Genomic DNA, 9,696 nt, shown 5'->3' with positions numbered 1-9,696 from the left:
TCATGGATTTTCTGAAATAGATGAGTTGGATGTTCTTATAATGTTCTTTAAGCTTTTCTGCTTGTTTCTGAACATTCAGAGAACATTAAATTGTAATGCTTCCTTAATGTTTGCATAAAGTAATGAAACAGAACATTCCCTTAATGTTTTCTGTAATATTTGCATAACCATTTTTTTTTTCTTTTTACTTTCAGAGAACATTTAGAAATAGCTTTTTAATAACTTAATGGGAACGTTAGCAAAACAGATCTTTGTTAGCTGGAAGGGAGGTGTAAAAGTCAGAGACAACACGGAAACTTAAGCATTAAAATAATATTCAAATTTGTATTATTTTTTATATATTCAAAGAAGTTTTATGATGAAATCAATGTCATAAACCTTGAAGATCCTGCACTATTTCGCTCTACTTAAATCCTCCCCTTTTCCCTTATAATATATTGCGGATTTCATAATCCACAGTTAGTCAGTGTATAATATTTATATTTATTAATAAATGTACTCTAGGGTTAGGTCTGCAGTACACAAGGGTCCCCTATTAGACTTCAGCTGATGTTCTGTGTGATCTTCTATATATACCAGGTCAAATTATACATCTGCATTTTACATGTTTACCACAGAAAATGTATGGAATGTATTTATAGCCTTTATGGAAAAGCTTTTGGATTTGAACTCCGTTCCCCCACATGCTCGTAATTTTTTAATGCGAGAATAAATCCTATTCACCCAGCAGGACTTTCAAAAAATTGCTTGCTCAAATGATCTTTACCGACACTAAAAGGGTCTCCAAATGGGCATTTGGGGGAACAGTAACGTCAGAAACAGCTTTTCTCTCATCCCACAGAACAAGAGTGGCATAGTCTGTTTCATTTTTTTGATTTTAAGACTTCTTCTGTTACTTTATGTGGTCTGAAGACAGGGTCACCGACAGCCATAATTATTCAAAGCCTTTGACAAAGAGCCATGTGTAAATTTTAATGAATAGTTATTTTGTCATCATCTACTCGTCTGCACATTGTTTGTCTATACAGCTAAAGTCAATAGGGTTCAAAACAAGAACTTTCATTACAAGAACAGCTTTCAATTCTTCAAAACATCTTTTGTGCTCCAAAAGAAAGGAAGTCATATAGCTTGGGGACGACATGAGGGCGAGTAAATTTTGACAATTGTGAAATGCCGCAAAAAAAACGTAAAATGATGGTAAATCTGGCCACAACATTTTCAAGTTTAATCAGAAGTCAAAATAAACAAAGTACCTAGAAAAGTATTAACACACCTCTCCTCTACAAGTCACATGATTTGAGCAATCACTCACATCCATAACAGTTTTTGTTTGAAAACTCTGGGGTTGCGTTTCAGTGGAAACAGTGCAAAACTGAGACTTTTTAAAAAGCTGAAAAAAAAGTGAGATTGCTCCTTGTTAGCTGCAGCGATTTTTTCCAAAACGATTTTTTCCAACTGATGAACAATAAAATAAAATAAAAAACAATAAAAAGCCACGCCATTGTTTTAAAAAACATACTTTTACGCTCTCAGAATGTTTCATGAATGCATTTTTCTATCACAGTTTGCTACTTTTCCATCATTTGTAAACATTTTAATGGCTATTGCTCTTGCGTCTCGCGTCTTTTGTAGCATCTCACACAAGAGCGCACTTGTGTGAGATTCTTTTTAAGAATCTCAACTTCAGCATGCAGCACGGCTTATCGATGTTCCAAAACAGCGGAACAATCAGAAGACCCTGGAGGCAGGGCTAGCGTTGCAAGCTTTTGTTTATGCTAGCAAGTTGGCATGGCACCTGTTTTATTTGACACAAAATTGTGTTTTAAGACACAAAGACACGTTCTGTGTGAACAACCCCTTAGTACGTTCTTAGAAAGCGTCCCAAGGATGTTATTTGTACTTGATGAACGTTCTAAGAAACTTTATTGTAACCTTTAAATACTATTCTAATTATGACAAGAAAACGGAGCATTCCAATATTCTTAGAAATGTAAAAGTAAACATTCAGATAACACTATATATTGTAGGAAAAAATAAAGGTAACATTTTACAAACATTTCCATTCGCACAATTTTGTATAACTACTTGCGATATCGCTCCTATGAGTCGCTGGCGTTATAGTTTTAGTTGTATAAACTCTGCTATTCTTTTCAATTTAAAAAGCATCATATCTTTTTCACTATAAATATCGATGTTGATGTGAACTGGCCTTTAGTGTGTAGAATCTCAAACCCTAAGCACAGAATGAGCATCACTTGACATGCTAAATCGCTAATACTTAATGTCATACAGTTATAGATCTTTAAAAAGGGGGTTTCAATTGCTCTTTCCGTGAGTAACCAAGCACCATGCCAGCTTCCCGTCCCAGCCTTCGGCACCAGGCTGGGCTCATCCCAGCATTGATTAAAGGTTTGCGCTGCCGCCCGAGGGGATCTTTGAATAGACAACTTCCTGTAGTTTAAGGCCAGTGATTAACCAGCCAACCCCCTTATTCCCACCAGACCCTGTGCCTTTGTGAGCAGTATGTCTCGCCTCCTCTTACTTAGAATGCGGAGAGAAAGAGCGAGTGAGAGGGTTTGACAGCCAACTCAAACACACAAGGCCAATAATGGACCTTCTATTGTTAGCTGCTTCATTGTTGCCTAAAAGGGCTAATATTGCTACGACCCGGTCGCTATAAAACTCCAGAGCAACAAGCCCTTTGCTACAGGGAGTTGTTCTATCATTATGATGCGCCTGAGGCCCCTCACCCATAATTAGAGGCTATTTTCATATAGAGACCTCTTTAGCATGACAATTGGTCAGCCATTGTCAGAACGTGGAAGGTACAGAGCCAGAAAGATGAATTGCAAACAGATTGATGGTTAACATTTTTATTAATTATGTTTTTTTTCAGCTGTTGAATACTATATACACACACACACACACACACGCACACACACACACACACACATATATATTAGTGCTGTCAACAATTAATCATGATAAAAGTTTTTGTTTGCATAATATATGTGTGTCCTGTGTATATTTATTTGTGACCCTGGAGTCTTAAGTCTCTGGGGTATATTTGTAGCAATAGTCAAAAAAACAAAAAAAAAACAAAACAAACATTGTATGGGTGAAAATTATTGCTTTTTCGTTTATACCAAACATCATTATGATATTAAGTAAAGATCTTATGTAAATTTTGTAAATTTCGTTCCATAAATATATCAAAACATAATTTCTGATGAATAATATGGACAACATTTGGAGAACTTCAAAGGCGATTTTCTCAGATTGCAGATTTTCAAATAGTTGTATCTCGGCCAAATATCGTCCGATGCTAATAAACCATACATCAATGGAAAGCGTATTTATTCAGCTTTCAGATGTTGTATAAATCTAAATTTTTTACAATTTACTCATAAGACTGGTATTGTGGTTCAAGGTCACATTTATTATGTGTATATAAATACACACACATAAGAGTATACATATTGAAAATAAGTTTTTACATGTCTATATTTCAATTCATGATATATATATATATATATATATATATATATATATATATATATATATATATATATATATATATATAAATTGAAAAAAAAAATCACTTCAAAACTATTGATTTGTGAATGCATTTTTTTCACATTTATTTTCCATTAGCTATTAAATAAATAAACAAACAAACTGTTCAGCTACTATTTATGTCTTTTTATTTTTTTGTGAATGCAACAACAAAATAAAATAAAACAAGTCGTGAACATTTTTTGGTGGGTGTTGAAAGTGAGGAGAATTTTTTTTGGAGAACTTAAGTTTGTTTTCTTGTTTACGGTTTTGTGTATGTGTGTAGGTGTTGAGATCTTCATTTAGAAACAGGTGTCTAAAAAAAAAAAAAAAAAAAAAAATTTTCCACTGCTCAGTTTTCATTTTAACCAGCATCATAAATACTGTAAGTGACGGAAAATTTTCTGATGTTTTTCACACTCCTCCACAAGCAACAAATGTTTCATATCTAGCTGCCGCTGTCAAATAAATAAATAAATAAATAAACCCATTGGAATAAATAACCAATGTAAATAAAGGAAATATAAAATTATATTTACTCATATATGTATGTGTGTGTATGTATTAATTTATTTGGGATTTAGTTAATTTGAGCAACATTTGGGCTTTTTTTTAGCCAACATGTTTATTACATTCTTAATCTTAATTAAATGTAAAAGACGTGAGAGACACTGAGCCATTTTACTTTGTTATTCATCAAGACTTTTCCTCGTATAGGCAAAATTGCTCTTCTCACATGTGTAAATAACTGTGGCCCCCTCGGGCTGAAGAGTATTGATCTTCCTTTGCTTACTCACGGCCACCATTGGCCCCTGTGGTGAATGAAAATGACACAGAGACCTCAAGCCGCCACCTGCTCAACACCTCGCTTTGTCTCAGCCTGGTGACATCATCTGACCCTGGGAACATGGGGCCCCTTTTGTGTGACCTTCGATTTGACTGAGCACCTCTTCCTGTGGTTGGTGCCTTCAAGCGACAATAACTGGAGCAAAGTGTGTATCAGCGTATGAAGTCTTCAAACAGGTAAGACACATGTTTGAGTCACTGTAGAAAAACAAAAACAAACTGTAATATATTCAAATGGGATGGAGGGGGGGGGGGCACTGTCAGAATGCAAATGTTTTTATATAAATATAATACATTTACAATTTATGTTAATTTATGCTATATACATTTTACAAATGTGTTAAAATTATTGTATATTTACAATTTATGCAAATTTATGCTTAAAAAATATACAATGTGTTAACGTTTTATATATAAAATGATGCTTATTAAAAATTAATAATCACCTATTAATTTGTTTGCATTGAATATGTATATTATTCTACTTCTACACACACACACACACAAAACTGGAATTCTATATTTTATATATATATATATATATATATATATATATATATATATATATATATATATATATATATATATTATATTTTTTATATTTTATTTCTATATTATTTTTTATGAAATTTGTATATTTAATTATTTATTTTAAAATGCTCATTTATAATTAAGAATTACCTGACTAATTAATTAAAAAGAAGAATTAAATAATTAACAAAATAATTTATGCCACAAAATGGTCTAATTTTTTATTTCTGATCATTTTTGTAAAGGCCGTCAAATATTGATCATATTATTTTGTCAAGAACAAAAAAGGACTAAAGTAGAACAAATACTTTTGTGCTTCAGCTTGGCTCACAGATGTGTGCGTGTGAGTTTGCGTGTGTTGTTTTTGGGAGTATGTCTGCGGGGCAGCTGCGTCTGAACTGCCCCCCCTTCTTACAGGATGTGACATGGCTGTCGGAGTGTGTGCTCATCACTCATATGCTACACAGAACATGCTTAAAACACACACGCAGCCGGCTTTAATTATTACATAAAACGTTGAATACTGCCTGTATAAAAAAAGCATGAGGACAATAAAAATATGAAAGGCCTCTTTAAAATCGCTGTAGATTTGCTTAAGCATAAACAACTCCGCTTTTATTTGAGTGAAAAACAACAGCAATGCTAATGCTAATGCTAATTTTGGCACATAATTCGAACATCTGCTTCCAAACGGACCCCTGAACAAGTACACCACTTGGCCTGATCAAATTATGGGAGTAATTATATCCTAATATCCACAATTCCTTTGTTTGGTTCATGAAGGAGAAAGGAGCAGATAGCAGAGGTCCCTGATGCCAGAGCTCTCATTGTGCCCAGGGTTAAATATAACTGAGTGGAACCTCTAAAGCAAATCGGATCTGAAAGGCAGGCAAAGTCGAGAGTACGCAGCTGTCGGCAGAAACATGTATTTTTTAAAGGCTGCCCCTAATGATTCGAGACAGTTGGCAATTACGTAAGGCACACTTTTAAGGCCACTGCGGCGTGGCACAGCCGTCCCTGAAGCTCACTGGCATGTAATGTGTGTTTGAGGAAGCTGGCCTCTAACCAACATGAGAACGACAACATACACCCAGGGGGGAAAGAGAGGAAGAAAAGAGGGAACACAAGTGATAGACGAGCCGATGACGGTGACCGACAGAAGACTGTGAAATGCACATTTGCTTAAAGTGAAACACACACACAGAAACGCAAATGAACTCTGTATTTTAGGCTCCAAATAACTGACAATAAACCTAACCGATAGTATTACCAAAAGCAAATGTGATTTAGAAACACAATTGCTGACACAATCACACCATTTTAGATTGCTTTTGCAAGTCTTTGAGCTCTTTTATTGTGAATTGTGTTTCATTGGACTCGTATCCGATATTCATCATTACATATGCAATGTTGTAGCGGGTGCGCTACAAAGTAAGTTTACATAAAAAAAGTCGTATATATGAAACTGTAAACATCAAAATGTGTTATTTTACAATTTATACACAGTTAAAAGTATTTTCAGGACATAATATAGTATTGTGCAAGGAACCATGGGGAAATGCATTTTTATTAATCAATATCGAATCTGCCTGGAAGTATATAGTTTGTGTCCAAAATGAAACCTCCCTTGCATTTGAAGCATTTTCAAACTAAGTAACTTTCTGTTTGTTAACGTCATGAATCTGCATGACTCTAACCCGATCTCCTGAAAGTGCGTACAAATAGTACGCCAAATAAAAATTTAAATTCATGGTATAGACATGCAAAAATTGACTTTGGCATTATGCAATGGGTAGGTTTAGGGTTGTAGGGTAGATGCATCTCATATGTACATGAAACCGTATCATATTCACTCCAACAAGTTTCGTATCATATGCAAGCAAAAACTGCTTATTATATACACGCCAAACAGATGCCTATTGCTCGCATGGCCATTTGAATCCACTACAAAGTCTGCACAGAGAATTCTTTTTGCGCAACAAATTCCTGATTGTGTAGATTCTCATTGAAATGCCTGGATTTGCCACAATAATTGAACAATGTTAAATGTGACCGCACATTACTAATAGTGAAATGTAATGCTGACTAGCATTATATTTAGGAGTGTAAAGCTGATATAAACTAAACTGTTACAAAAACCTTTTTGATATGTCTCACCTCCAGGAAATATGACTACACGGAAACAAAAACAGTTCTTGTAAGGTCATAAATGAGATTTAAAGTCTATATAGACTACCTAAAATGTCATAAACATATCTTCACCAGATATGACATCAGTGTTCTGACTCAACATATAAACTGAGAGACAATCAAGTGCCATCAAAAACACTCTTTTTCAATATTTTCTTATTAGACGTCAGAAATCATTCATTTTTAACAAGGTAAATGAAGCTTATTGGAAACATTTTGAAATAATTAAACGTCATATATTTGCAAGCTGTGCATTAGCAGTACTCCAATGTAAAATCAACCATCCAGCCAACAAACAAAAATAATGATATAACTGGACTTTTCTTATGACTCAAACGTACCGTAACAAGAATGATGATGATTTATTTAATAAGCTGTATCTTAATGAGCAATCAAAGATGCAAAATCAGGTCAGGATCGGAAACTGTCAAATTAATGAGATTCAATACCTTGCATTTAATTGGGACCCAAGTATCTTTCCATTTCTTGCACAGGTGAACAGAATAACTAGATGCATTTTTGCAATAAAATAAATATCTTTTTTACATAAGATCTGCCCAGGCATAATTTTAAGCAGAAATCCTGCCCAGCTGAGCCTCCACCAGTAGAATAAAATCATTACAGCGCATTTAGACCAGCCATAGATTTCCCAATATTATTTCAAGACGACGCCATATTTCCTTATTTACTACTGTGATGTGCCAATGATATATCCCCAGCCATAAATAATAATCCATATTTGAAATGTTAATGAGCCCCGGGAAGAAAAGCCTTGGGCGATTCAGCCCCAACAATGGGAAAATATGGCATTCAGGCTCTACAATGGCTCAAATGTAGCCCTTATTTGCATTTCTGTTGACAAATTATTGCTAATATGGAAATATTTCTCCGGAAACAGCCGGCGAAGTTTGTCTCCCGCTCTGCTTCAAATCATTTGTAAATTTCGAGTGGATTACCTCCTTTTGCCGTGGCATAAAAACCCCTCAGATATCACAAGTGGTGAAAGGGTTGTCAAACTGGTTTCTAATCTACGAGGGGGATTTAAATAAGTCTTGAATCACGTTTCAGCCTCTGCCTTACCCCTGCCGCAGCCCTCCCCCGCTCCGCTTTTCAAGACGATCGCTTCTTCTGGAGCTTTCGCTAAGTGAGATTAATTCCTGAATCATAAATAACTCGGAACAAGTCTCCGGAGAGCCCTGTAGCTATGGCACATCAGAGACACGTATGCTATACACGGGGTCACGTATTTTTATATCTAGTATCAATTTGTAATGCTTTCTTTGTTTTAATAGACTGGGAAGCCGTTAATAATACTGACGTAACAAAACTGATGTTAGAAAGCTCAGTCGCACTCGGAGGGTCAGCAAAACTTCTTTAATTGTTGGCTATTAAACGCATATTTCAAATCAAAGCTGTACCTGACAAGGCACAATCCACAATAATTATTGAGTTGTTGATAACAGCGAGTTGAGGTTGGAGGTTGAGCATCGTTCCTCTGGGGTTCCTCATGGTCCAAGAGACGCTTAGGAATCTTCTCATTACTGACCAGTTTTAGAAGTTTGCTAGAAGAAAGAGAGGGAGATAAATGCTGCTGTTAGATGTATTTGATATTTTTACTTACGCTGCTATTCTAAAGTAATGTACCATAGCTTCCAGAGAGCGCTACATGAGGAATTTAGCATTAAAATAAGATAAAACCACTCTGAAACACCTACTGGGCTATTTTACGTTGACAGCATGAATTTCTTATCACTAAGAAAATACATTTTTTACAAATAGGTACATGTTTTACCAACTACGAAGTTCAGCACTTCCTGCTTTTAATATCTGAACAATTACTTCAACAGGACACAGCTGACCACTTAACCCCCTTTCACATTGAGATTCTGGAAAATACACAGGTAATGTGTCCCGGCAATTTTTCCTGGATCGTTAGATTTTGGTTCATTCGCACCGCCAGTGATTTCCCAGAATCTGTGCATGCGTGCACACACAACCTGTAAAGGTCCCGTAATGACACGTGACATCAGGATGTGATGGGTAATGTACGAGTCGAAAACTTTAACGTTCACTGAAGCTGATGTATTTGCATTCAGACAGAAAGCAATCTGCCAGTTTTCCGGGACCAACCTGCAGTGTGAAATGGGGTTTAGAAAGACCTGTGAAGCTACTTATGCTCACATCAGATAGTGGGATGAACTCTGAAAGTGCTGTCCTTTTTATTTGGCAAAACGTGTATGTGTTGAAACAGCTTATTTAAAGTTTCATTTAATAGGTATTTAATAGCAGGTACAATTTTACCATTTTAAACTGTTTATGAAAATCCATCCACCTTTTGCAAAATCACAACCTAGCATTAATGACCGCTGAGTCAACACTGCGAATAACCGGAAAACAACCAACTAAAATAAAAATTAAAATATTTGTTTTCCTGCTGTGATACTGTAATAGTATAAGCAGTTTTCTTTTGGCTGCCATTTCTGACCATAATTTCCACAAAATCTGATTAGAAATGCAAGTATGTAGACATCAGAACACATGAATTGAATTACAGAACCTCAGAAACACACATTG

The sequence above is a fragment of the Carassius auratus genome, chromosome 22 (assembly GCF_003368295.1).
Source record: "Carassius auratus strain Wakin chromosome 22, ASM336829v1, whole genome shotgun sequence".
Lineage (NCBI taxonomy): Eukaryota > Metazoa > Chordata > Actinopteri > Cypriniformes > Cyprinidae > Carassius > Carassius auratus.
This window is presented reverse-complemented; position numbering follows the sequence as displayed.